The sequence below is a fragment of the Oculina patagonica genome, chromosome 4 (genome assembly GCF_052425735.1).
Source record: "Oculina patagonica isolate OP01 chromosome 4, crgOcupat, whole genome shotgun sequence".
NCBI classification, from domain to species: Eukaryota; Metazoa; Cnidaria; class Anthozoa; order Scleractinia; family Oculinidae; genus Oculina; species Oculina patagonica.
The window spans coordinates 28,923,528-28,935,824 of NC_135761.1; the positions used below are offsets into that span (position 1 = coordinate 28,923,528).

Consider the following 12,297-nt stretch of genomic DNA (forward strand, 5'->3'; position numbering starts at 1 on the left):
AGTTCTACGTTTACTTGCTTCTAGTTCCAGTCTTACGGCAATCAAATTGTCACGGCATTTCTTAAACAAAATGGTGGCTAATTTACATGGCGTTGTTATGTACCAGTGTTGGTCTTGTTTCTTCGCCACTCCCTTTTATGGAACTACCTTTAAACCACGTCTCCCCTTCCTATGAATATGGTAGGTAATTCGATTTGAATTTGGAAGGTGTGCACTTTTTGAAATGCTCTTATTTAAATGAGGTTGCCTGCATTTTTCTCCCATATCTGCTGCTATCTCGATGATCTTTCGCGCGCAAAAAAGTTTCAAATTATTTTCCGAAGTTTGTTTTCTTTAGAATCTTTAGATTCCAGTCGTTTGCATTTACCTTTCACTGAACTTATGACCTCCAACAGACTCGACAAACGATCGCCTTCGCCCTATTCTAAACGCATGACTTCTAACAACGTGCACCAGAACATAGGCGACAAAAAAATGACGAAATGGAACAACTTTTTGCCATTAAGAAATTCCCAGAAATTCATGCCGTAATTTCCGGACGAGCAGAAATAGGCCCCAAAAACTTCGGGCACATATGTTCCCATCCTTTTTTTAGCACAAATGACCACTAACGTTTCGGGCACAGATGGTTCCTTACTCTTCGAAAAGGAACATTAATTATATAATCAATATACCGTAGAATTCCGGTTATAAGCCCTGGGCTTATACAACTTGGTAAGGGTTTTTGGGTGGGCTTATAAGCGGAGTGGCTTATATTCGGGAGGGCTTATAAGCGGAAGGAAAAAAACGTTTCAAAACAAGCCTAGAGAGTGTTGATCGAAATACGTTTTTAAGTTAAAAACGCACAAAAAAGCAACATTTAGCCCTGTTCAGTACTGTCATCGGGTAGAGGGGGGCTTATATCCGGGGGGCTTATAACCGGATGTATTTTTTTGTTTCCAGGTTGATGGGTCTATAACCGGGGGGGGCTTATAAGGGGGGGGCGGAATTTTACGGTATAGATTAAGACAAACCTAAAAGCGAAGCCTTTCGATTACGGTTTTCAATGGCTCTTAATATTTAGATTATTCAGATTCTTGTACCCTGGGTGCATGCCAGAGGATTTTTTTTTCTTTGAAGGAGCTATCTGTGAGCGGCAAAGCTACCCAGGGTATCAAAAGGCTAAAATTTTAAATGAAAACACTAAATATTTAAATTATTAACTCTTTCAGTGCTAAAGTCGACTTTTGTCGACATTTGGAGGAGCAGTCAATGAACCACTTGTGACGTCATTAATTTAAAAGTCAGCAGATTTTGGTGATAAGCATCCGATAGAGCTAGGTTTGACCTTTTCAAAGAACTATTCACTTTGCGTATCGGTCGCATCCTAACAGAGCAACGAGAAAAAGTCAATCACTTTTTAGTGCAAAATCGGTAAAAAGGCCAAAACACCTGTAAAAGATCGAGGTCCTCTTGACAGGGTTTACCAATGTTTTTATCAAACTTTTTTGGTCTAAAGGAAGGACGAATACAGTAGAAAGAAGTGGAAATAACAAAGCCAAGAGAAACGAAAGGAAAAGGAGCAAGAAAAAAAATGGAAACGATTTCGCAAAAAAAAAAAAAAAAAAAACCAAAGTCAAGTCCATTTTGGCTTATGCGCATGCACCAAAGTACATTTTTGTACATTTTTTAATGGAATCTTCCTCAAAATCTTGCTGCATTGTGGAAAAGTGCTTTTTAAGTAAAGTTAAGGGAAATCCAGGATCGTAGCATCAAAAATTCAGTTTAACGGTAAAAAAAACCCCAGTTTTTGGAGAAATTCAGCACTGAAAGGGTTAAAGTCAATTTGACATGCATAACCCAAATATTGTTTTGATGAGATTTCGCAGGATATTAACCTGTTATCAATTTTAATTTCGCTTTCTTACTTCACAAACAAAATCGCATTTTTTGTATTTCTCTTTTCATTTGCAATGGAACGACCACAAACACGTACAGTGCAGCCGTTGGTTATAAGGTTTTAGCGTCTGAGCCATTGCGTGAAGTGTTATGACGTAAAACTTCCTCAACTTGTGGCCAGTCTGTCTTAGCCTTGAAGAACAAACGGAGCTAATTAATTTAATGTCAATTGTTTGAAACTGTATGGGACAGTTCCAGACAGAATAGCAGCGACAACTGCGATAAACGATAGAGTGTTGTAGCTGTCGATCGGTTTAACTCATAGTTTTATTCTTCAAACAGGCATACAGGGATCTATCTCAGTCCAAACCTCCTTGCGCACTTCTGCCAGAGGTAAAGTGAAGTCTTGGTGCAGAAAAGGAACAGGCGAAAACTCAAGGTAATACGATTTTGAAAAAGATACTATATTGATGCTATTTCCGGCTCTAGTATTGGAAAGTAAAGTGAAGTTCCTACAGTTCTTTTTCATCCAGTTCATGACGCAAATGCCAATCTGAGCAGAAAGCGAACATTCAGGCAATTAGAGGACAAATCAGCGAGTGTTTTTGCGAAGGACACTCTCGGTGGCTGTCAAAATCGGAAACACAGTAATCATCTAGCAAAGGTTGTAAAAGTTAGCGACGCCTGGCGCGAGATATACTGCAAAAATCCCCTTTATAACGTATGCTATAAATGATATCAGATCGAAATTTTCATTTCTTCTTCAACTTATGGTGGTTTTTTAAAAGCTTATTTTTCCTGTTAAATGCTTTCTTCCGCAAGTTGGGTTGCTATTAGTTTTAAAATACTGACTTATTTCTTCGAAAGTCGATACAATTTTAAGGTTACTAGTAACTTTTTTAAGTATTGTTTTAATTTCCGCTTTTTATTTGAGAAATAATTTTTCTTGCTTTCGTATTTTTAGTCTGCCACGAAATGCCATCGCCTATGTTGCCCAAAATATAATTAAGTATTTATTGAAAGGTTCAAATATTTAGACGACGGATAAATTAGGGGAAAACAAAGGCAAGCCTTGTATGTTATTGAAAATTGCTCTAGTCGAAGGCATATTTATGAAAACACATGCGGTTAGTCTATTTTATCCCAAAAAAAAAAACAGCTAACTCAATATCAAGTTGGAAATCTCAGTTGTTAAACGGTCAAAATAAAGCAGCGACATTCACTTCACGCGTAATTTTTGAATGGTGATCAAACTTGGAATTCACTTTTCACTTCCTTCAAATAAAAAAAAATTGAATCACTAACATATGACTTATAGTTCTATTGCTTAGATTCGTGATTATTAATGAAGTCATCGTTTACAAATCATTCAACTCGTAACTGTGAAGAAACAGCTAACTACTTGTCGAACTGGAAGCATTCCGGTAAAAGTTTAGAAAAAAATGAGACGATGACCGCTCTATACGAGTACTGTAAATCTTGATCTGGTTCAACTCGCAGTTTTGTTCCTTTAACAAGCATTGAACGAACGATTTTGCCAATTTTTTTTCAATACAGCCTTTGCTAAAGGTATTGAAGTTAAAGGTATGCTGTTTTAAATGTATTTTAACATTTGGTAGAAAGCAATTGCTCATGTTTTGAAATAATTATGAGCATTTAATACTACTGTTTGGCAAGTCTGGTTTTTCCCAACTCATGAAGTGTTCTTGTTCACAATTCTAATTTGGCAAAAAGGAGATCGGGACAAGCAGAATTTCACAGCAAATCAACAGAAATAAGAAGCTACAAAGGGTCGCAAATGACACTCTCTATCGCAATCAACATAGGGAATACTTACTTACTAATACGCCGATATGGCAATCATATTTTGAAAGTCGTAACAAACAGCAGCGCCTGGCGTCAAATTCACAGCTTGAATTATTCGAATCATGCATAGGGGCAACTGACAACTACGAAACGGTCAAGTTGTAAATCACAAATGACAAATGGGCTTAAATTAAAACAGAAAAATCATATCTTTACCTGAACATCAATATCAAAAATTTGCGAAAGGCTTCCAGTAAAAATGATAACAGATAAAGAGCCTATGAATTATTAATGTCAATTTATTCTTCGTCAAGACACTGTTTAGCACGAGGTTACCTCTAATGGTTTTCTTTTCGTTGAGTTTGACATGCCATAACCTTTAAACTCGCTTTCTATTTTATCAACAGAATCGATTTCTTTTGTATTTTGTCTTCAAGGGAACGGTCACAGAAGCGTAAAACACAATTTAGCCTCTAAGCCATTGTGTGAAGTCATTTTTGACTTAATTGGTAAAAAATTGCTGAACTTGTGGCTAGTCTATCTTAGCCCTGAAAAAACAACAGGTTATTAACTGATTGTCGAGTTGAGCTGAAAGCTTAAGGAACTATCACAGACAAAATAGCAACACAACCGCTAAACACGAACGAGTTGTGTAGTTCTTGATCAAGTTTAACTCGCAGTTCTGTTCTTCATACAAGCATATAGGGATCAATCTCCAACATCAATAGTATCTTTCCTACTTCGTAGGGTAATTATATCATGATTTTAGGGGAGGTATTCTCCAACTAAAAGATCCGTTAGATACAGGTGTATTCAAAAGAAAAAGTGTTCCGACCGACCTTGCTAAATTGATCGCCAAAGAGTTTAGGAACTTGAAAGAGTGTTTGGCAAAAATGTACTTTTCACTGGACGATGTATTTGCAATGACGTCGCTAATAATAACAATAACAGTTTATTAAAACTTTTTAGCAGTAGAATTGAATTAACGAGTTAAATGTACAATAATAATTTTCACGATAAGAAGAATGAAATAGAAAATACCTTTTAACAATTTATTATTATTATTATTTTAATTTACGCTCTCTATTTTACAAATGAAGTGTTTTCCTATTGTTAAGTCGGCAAAGGAATGCCCTCGCATATTTCGCCCAAAATATCATTAAGTAAGTATTTACGGAAAAGTTCAAATTGTTATAGATGAAAGAAATTAGTCTTTAAGGAGAAATTAGTCTCTAACGGAATACCATCGCCTTTCTTGCTCAAAATACAAGAAAGTATTTCTGAAAAGTTCAAATTTCTATAGATAAGAGAAATTCATTTTTAAGGGGAAAACAAGACAAGCTTTCTGTGTTATTGAAAATTGCAGCAGTGAAGGACATATTTATGACATCATTGCTTAAAAATCACACAACTTGTGGCTAGTCTATTTTATTCCACAAGAACCAGTTAACTCGAGGTCAAAATAAACGTCTTGTCAAACCTTCAGAACTACCGTCGGCAAAATAAAGAAACGATATTCACTACACACATAAACTGTAACCGTTGATCGAACTCAGAATTTGCTTCTCTTTTGGCCATAATTTTACGTAAAATATTTAAGTCATTTAATGATAACTTATTGCTTTACTGTTGTGATCCATGAGATATTAATGATGTCATGATTATAAAATCACTCAACTCTTAGCTGTGAAGAATCAACTATGTTGTTCACTGGGAAACCTTGAGAAACAACCCCAGACAAAAGAGCAACGACAACCACTACACACGAGTATAGAAACACTTGATCATGATCCGGTTTAACTTGCAGTTCTGTTCCTTTAACAAGCTTTCAAAGAACTATTTTCCCTATTAATTTTTCATACAGTTTTCGCTACTTCAAAATGGCAAAAGATCTAGCTTGGTGTGTCTAGAGCTGTTTTTAAATATATTTTAATACTGTGAAAAACCAACTGTACACATATTGAAATAATTATATGCGTTCTCTACTATCAGGCAAGTCGGGTCCTCCCAAATCATCAGTCCGGTTCACAGCTTCAAATTTGCGAATGTTGGGTTGGGGTAAATGACAACTGAGAAAGGATAGAACGGTCACAGAAGCGTAAAACACACAATTTAGCCTCTAAGCAATTGCGTGAAGTCATTTTTGACGTTATTGGTAAAAAATTACTGAACTTGTGGCTAGTCTATCTTAGCCCTGAAAAAACAAAGAGGTTATTAACTGATTGTCGAGTTGAGCTGAAAGCTTCTGGAATTATTACAGACAAAATGGCAACACAACCGCTACACACGATCGAGTTGTGTAAGTCTTGAACAAGTTTAACTCGCAGTTCTGTTCTTTATACAAGCATATAGGGATCGATCTCCAACATCAATAGTACCTTTCCTTTCTTTAGAAGGTTTGTTAGCTATTAAGCAGCGCGCTATCACGGCAAATCAACAGAAAATGAAGGTACAAAGTGCCTTTGCAGAGGACACCTCTATCGCAATCAACATTACGTAAAGGTCGTAAAAACAGCAGTGATGAAATATACTGCAAGGAACTCTTCCTAATTATTCCATATCTTTTTAAAAAAGTCGCCTATGTCAGTTTAAGTGGAAACACACAAGGCGACAAGTCGCTCCGTGTGTACTGTTTTAAAGCAAGCTCCTGTGTCAAGGCGCTTGACACGCAGCGAATTTAAATGTGAACCAGTTTTCCAGTTCTTGACTTTTGGCCATAAGCCCTAAGTGGGCAAAGGGCCGGACAAAATTTTAATTTTTTGCCCATCACTTTGTCACAAAGGTTACCATAGCAACCACTGCCGTTTTCTTTTGTTCTCAAACAAGCTTGATTTTCTCGAGAGAAATGTAGAGAGAAAAGAACGAACGATCAACTTTAAAATGCAGGAATTGGCCAGTGCTTTCAAGTACAACGAAGATTTCTTTAATACGTTGAAAAATGCAGCTGCAGTAGCCATGGACTCTACATCCAAGACTGCGCTCAACACATGGCTGCGAACCTTCAGTACTTTGAATACTAAAGTGAAGATGAGAATTGAAGATTTCCAGAACTCCGAACAAGGTTGAAATTGGCTTATTAATTCAGTGACTGAAGTAACGCAACTCAGTCAGACAGTTCTGATTTTTAATTTGAACCAAAAGGTAAAAAGTGACGGCTAACAATAGCTTTTTATATATGCACCTCTTAGGTGATCTTGCAAAGGCCCTAATGTACGCGGCAGAGGCTTATCACACCCGAGGCGCCATACGTCACATAGTGGGAGCCACACAGATGAAGGTGATAGACCCGAGTCTAAGGACTTCACTTTCAACTAACGACCTGTGGGTGTCCATGATTGAAAACTGGGGAGAGTCAATCAAGGAATACAACCACTGCAAAGAGATAAGCTGGCCGTGGTGGACTGCTTTCTGAAGATGTGCAAGTACATGTGGAGAGTGTTCAACGCGATGAGGATGGTCCGTGCCCGTCTTCCAATCAAAGCCAGACTGAAGGGACTGGTGCGCTTTGGAGAACAGTTTGGTGACCCCGAATACGCGATGTCAATGTGGCGCTACTACAAAAAGAACAAAGATAAAGAGCGCTACTACAAAAAGAACAGAAATAAAAAGATTCCCAAGCCAACGATTAATGCTGTGAAGTCCTTTTTGCTTCAATTCAAGTGTGACCAAGCGGCTCTAAAAATAGATCAGCCAATCCCCCTTAACTGTCTATCAAAGATGAATGACAAAATTAACGACTACAACAAGGTGCTGGCTTCCCTTGTGACCGACGGCACCACCTGGCAAGGCCGCTGAGACCTCCATTATGGTGTCATGATATAACTATACAATTAATAAACTCCCCAAGCCAGGTAAAAATTAATGACATTAATCAAAACTATAACAAAATTTTCGAACGTAATTGGATATCAGCAGCCCGATTCGAGCACTAATAGGACAGTGTACGCGTCATGCTTGTAATTGAACAGTGTAATATAGGACAGTTAACGCGTCATGCCTGTGTAATTGGACGGTACGCATCATTTTGCGCGCGCTGTTGTTGTGCATTTTGTTGAATAAACTTTTATGTTTTCCAGTATTTATAATGACGTTTAACTATTTAACCGAAGGTTAGTGTTTCTCAAATTTTGTCATAGTTTTGACTAATTGGTAACAGGACTTCGTGTCGTTCAATTCTGTATGTAATCATACTCGTGATTAAACAAATCGGACGACGCGTAGCGGGAGCCCGATTTTGTTAATCACTCGTATGATTACAGACAGAATTCGACGACAAGAAGTCATGAAAAAATTCGTGAAACAAACAAACTTTACTGGTAAAATGTTTATAAGTCTTTGTGAATACTGAAAAACATAACAGTTTACTCAACAAAATGCACAACAACACCGCCCGCGAAATGACGCGTACTGTCCAACACAGGCATGACGTGTAAACCGCTGTCCTATTACACTGTCCAATTACAAGCATGACGACTACACTGTCCTATTAGTGCTCAAATCAGGCTGCTAATAACCAACCATGGTTCGAGAATTTTGTTATAGCTTTGATTAAGTAATTAATAATATAATGATACACTCAACTATTCAGTTAAAAAATCTAATGCAGTAACTTAAAAGGAATAATACAAAAAAATAAGGAAGTAAAAAAATTAGTCCATATCTAATGGCTATGACAAAATGTCACTAAAAACAACTTTAAAAAATATTGATAACCGGGGATGGTATCAGTTATATTCCATGTGAAATACAAATGACGACAATTGTAACTTCAATGTACGCAGCAAAATCTAGACCCGTTTCAGTTCTCTCATGATATTCGAAGACTTTGGCAACACTAATTAAGTATTTAAACATACACTACTCTAAATCAAACTAGTGACAACTTATTAGAGATTATAACTTGGCCATTAACAAACAGTCATTATAGCAGTTTTCAACTGAGTGTCGCAAAATTAAAACCAAAGCAATCACTCTGAGCAATCACAAAAGACCCAGACAATCCAGTGAACCAACCAAAACTCGAGCCAAATACATGTAGCCGGCGTGAAGCGCGGAAAAACGTGTGTGAGCGAGGCACGATTGGTTTTGGTTTTAGTTCTGATTGGAAAATCAAAGCAAATGCGAAATACTTTTGACATTCAAATGAAAACCGCTCGAAATGTAAGCAAAATTACTTAAAAGCTTTATAAGTTAAAGAAATGAGAGCATTTAAAGCATATTAGTCATATCCATAATTATATTTATTCAGCATTTAAAAGCCAGCAGTAGTCCTTTACACTGTAAAATCACATCAAGGTATTAGTTTCTCTTACTGTCATTACCTACCACAACAAAACAGCCTCAGATATAAAAAGGTTTGAGCACTTTCAAGCATAATATTTTCTGGTCTTATTGTATTCCGCACGCGGTGATATATATTTGCTACAACTTTACCCTTAAACAACAGAAACGTGTAAAAGTCGTAATGGATTATAAGTCAGCAACTTGTAAGAGCAACTTGTTTACATCTTAAAGATTACATCTTGATTGCAACGCTTAATATGAATAAACTACTGTTGGAACCAAGTCAGGTGTCCTCTTTGTTGTTTTCTTTCTAATACAAAGATTAAGGCAAGCCTAAAAGCGTAGCTCCCCATTTTTTAAACTAGAGTTTACAATATTTCCATTTTGTCAAATAAGCGGCAATCTATTAAAATGCACGTACTACTGGAAAGTTCCATTGGCCGGAAAAAAATCAGAAAAAACTCAAATTTAAGGCGGTATATGGCACTTTCCCTTCGATTCCTTCAACCCAAAATAAAAAGCTCAGAAAATTGAAACCTTCAAGCTCTCAACAATCGCCGATAATTTCTTTTCCTTTTTCAGATTTTTTGTTTCGGTCAACTGGTAAACAAGCCACCATTTACGAGATCTCTGATCGGCCTAAACGAAAATTTTTCAGTGGATCTTGAATTTTTTCTTTCTGACATCCAATATAAATTTCTCGGCTTTTTTTCCGGCCCCCTGAGGGTGGCCGATACAACAAGCGCAGTGTAACAACACACGACTAGGACTCTAAAGTTACTGTTCGCCGATTGCCGGGCAGAATAATATATAGGTAATACAAAGGATTTTTTCTGTCCAATTAGGAGGCAGCATTCACAGAGCTGTTTGGAGCTCGCGTGGTAAGACTCTTTCCCCAGGGAGCTCCTCGCCTTCGCTCCAACTTTTCTTCATGGAGTTTTTCCTCGCAGTTTCGACTTACCCTCGCTCCCACTATTAGCCTGTTCCAGGCTCTCGGTTTGTGGGGAAGAGCGAAAAAAGTGGGCGAGCGCGGAAAAGGCGAGCGGGGAAGAAGGCGAGCGAGGGCGGGAGAGCCTGTAAGAATTTCTTTAACGACCCTCTGCCGGTATAGCAGTAGCTGCTATACCCTCTGATTGGTTGATTTTGACAGTAATGTCAACACCTCAGAACATGTATCAGTCAGAAAGATAGCGAACGCGGTCCGCGCGCGTGATTTTGGGGAAGCCGAAATGTGTTCCATTTAGAAGGTTGTCTTCGAGATTTTCCTGATATTCAAACGCGTAGAAAGGAGCAAGCAATCTGCCTTGTAAACCAAGCTCGTGGAAAGACGTTTTCTCTATTTTGCCAACCGGATTTGGGAAAAGTTTAACCTTTCAGCTCTTTCCCGACAACTGCGATGAAATCGGAAATGTGTTCCTTTGTAGTGGTCTCTCCTTTGGTTTCGGTGATGCAGGACCAAGTTGAGCAGCTGAAACAGATTGGATTTTCGGCGGAAATGAACCATATAGTGGCATATACAACACGTAAAACAGGCAACAGGCTTGCGCGTGCGAGATATGAAATCTAAATTTGAATCATGCGGTGCGAGAATGAACTCAACGAACAAAAAACCTGAAACATCATCGATCTCAAGAGACATAGCGCTCGATCAAATTAATGCAAGAACTTTTACAACACAGAGTGTCTTTAAAACTTTTCGCTTTCTCGAAGTAAAGCCATAACAGTCTCTGGAGAAGCCGGACAAAGATAAATTTGTCATCCGTGATAAGATACAATACAGAATACATCTTGCAACAATTTGACAGGGCCCGGCATCACATAAATGCAAGTAATCATCAATTTCACGGATAAACTTCAGACACTGCCCTTCCAAAGCAAACATTTTGAGATATCTTGCAAATAGAAATGAGCCAAAACAAACCGCACTAGCGAAACATGTAGTAAAATTCATTACTGAGTTAGATGTGTCAAACTCTACAAACAGGAAACCATGCGGCGCAGACCTATGACCTCGCGCGAGAAATTGGGGAACGGTTTTTAGCTAATTGACATAATGTCATTTTGACTTTTCGACACCTCATTATCTGAAAAGTGGGCGGAAGAGGGTCGTTAAAGAAATTCTTACAGGCTCTCCCGCCCTCGCTCGCCTTCTTCCCCGCTCGTCTTTTCCACGCTCGCCCGCTTTTTTCGCTTTTCCCCACAAACCGAAAGCCTGGAACAGGCTATCCCACTAACTGCCTCTGGGTCTCTGAAGATGATGCCAAGTCATTTGCAGATAAAAATCAATTTGTGAACATCAAAGCGTTTAATGCGTACTATTAAAATGCATGAGCTTCCCACACTGCGCATGCTTCAGGTCTTTTTGTTGTTTGCGTGACTTCTTTGTAAACTTTGTTAGTTTTGACTCTCCCTATTTCATCTGGTGTTAGTGGTCTGATTGTTCTTAAAAACATTTAACATGGGCTGGGCGGGTAAAATATTAGTTCTAAAAACAGCCTTGTTCCTAGCGAGGCGTTCTCTTCCTCTCTCGGGTGAGCGCTTGGCTCGCGTAAGGGCCTGGGAACGGGTTCGCCCATTGTAATTCGGTAACGTCACGAAATCTCGCACCAAAGCGGTAAGCGGGAAGGGAACGCCTGGGACTAGGCAGGTCTAAATATACTGAGCTATTCTCACTGGGCATAAACACAAAAGCCAAAATAAACCACGATGCGCTACTTTATGTTTCCAGTGTGACCCATGAGAGTACACGGCATTCCCACAGACCTCACCAGACTCGTACCCAGTCTTTACTCGTTTTTTCGTTTTCGCTACGTTCGAAGAGGTTGATGGGAAGGACGTAGAAAAAGTAACGTCGCTTCGTGATTAAAGGTCGTCCTTCCCTTGATGCCTTGCTCGCCGCCCAAAAAGCAAGAAAAGCGACCGGGTACGAGTCTGAGACCTCACCCTTCTATTTAAGGGCAGCCTGCTTGATAATTCAGCCAGTTCCAGTAAAGTTTAGGTCTCGGTACCCTTGCTAGGAGATTTCGCCTCACCCTCCTCCCGCAGCGATGAAACATATTTTCTCATGCATGGTCTGCCTACTTGAAAAACCTCGGGCTGATTCGCCCATATCTTATGTATCTGGTCCATTTGGCTTTGTGTGTTGTGTACCTGGTGAGAATATATTACAACTGTCAGACGCACCTTGTAAAAATGCTGATATTATATGATATTATCAATTACAAAGCTAACCAAGACTGCCCACCCACAATACCATTGGTCATATCGTTTATGGTTTATGCTTTTCACAGGGTCAACATTTCTTCAATTGGGTATATATATTATCTCGCA

At 38.6% G+C, this 12,297-nt stretch overlaps 1 pseudogene; it reads left to right on the plus strand.

The window, feature by feature from the left end:
* Window positions 1-6,857: 6,857 nt before the first annotated feature.
* LOC144652756 (uncharacterized) lies at window positions 6,858-7,730 on the plus strand (annotated as a pseudogene).
* Window positions 7,731-12,297: the final 4,567 nt, after the last annotated feature.